This window comes from Elephantulus edwardii, unplaced genomic scaffold (genome assembly GCF_000299155.1).
Source record: "Elephantulus edwardii isolate Elephantulus edwardi_28Jun2011 unplaced genomic scaffold, EleEdw1.0 scaffold00054, whole genome shotgun sequence".
Classification (NCBI taxonomy): domain Eukaryota; kingdom Metazoa; phylum Chordata; class Mammalia; order Macroscelidea; family Macroscelididae; genus Elephantulus; species Elephantulus edwardii.
Window position 1 is genome coordinate 8079677 of NW_006399804.1, and position 1178 is coordinate 8080854.

The window sequence follows — 1178 nt, forward strand, 5'->3', positions numbered from 1 at the left end:
CATCACTCTTTTACTGAACATCTCTAGTAGAGATCTAAAAACAAAGCAGAGGAGAAAAGCAGCATGTTGTTATCAGTGAAGTCAGCTGTAACTCATAGTAACTGTGTCTAATAACGAAATGTCTCCTGGTCCTGTCCATCTCCATGACTCTTGATATTTGACTGCACTATTATGTGAATCCATCTCAGTGGGAGTTTCCCTCTTATTACTGACCCTGGGCTTTACCAAGCATATCTTCATCTAGCAAATGGTCAAATGGTCTTTCCTGCTTATTTGTTCAAAATTAGTGAGTCAAAGTCCTCATTTTTTCATTTATATTAAGACTGATTTATTCTTTCCTCTGACAATCCATAATGTATTAAAAATCCACTGCCACACCACTGTTGGAATTTCTCAATTCTTCTTTTGTCTTCCTTTTTATATTGTCCATGTTTTGCATGTATATGAGACAATGCATAGTTTGGGACAGGCACACTTTGATCATCAAACTGAAATAATTGATTTTTAACACTTAGGAGGCTTTTTGCCCACTCAGTGCAGAACATATTTTTATTTCCTGTATGCTACTTCCATGGATGTTGATTTGTGATCAAAATAGAATGGAATCATTGACAGTTATCATTATTTATAATTGTTGTTGTTGTTATATGCCATCAAGTTGCCTGGGACTCATAGCGACTCTATGTACAATAGCTCTGAACCCTGTCTAATCCTGAGTCAGTCTCATTGGTTCTGACACACCTAATCCCATTGTCCCAGTTACTGTGTCAATCAGTCTCATCCAGGTTCTCCCTCTCCTGCACTGTCCCTTTATCCTTCCTAGCATGAGGTCCTTCTCCAAGGACTTGTCCCTCAGGGCCACGTGTCTGAAGTATGATAAATGGATCTTCAAAATCCTAGCCTCTAAGGAGAAACTTGGTTTCACCCTCTCCAAGACAGACCTGTTTGTCCTGGTGGTCCATTTTATGTTCAGTACCACAACTCAATTTAGTTCTGACATACTTTGGACATGTTGCAAGGAGGGACAGGTCCTTGGAGAGGTACATCATGCTTGGTAGGGTGGAGGGACAGCACAGAAGGGGAAGGCCCCCTATGAGGTAGATTGATTCAGTGACTGGGGTAATCTGGATGGGTGTGTTGGAGATGGTGCGATTGGCACAGGACAGAGCAGAGTTTAG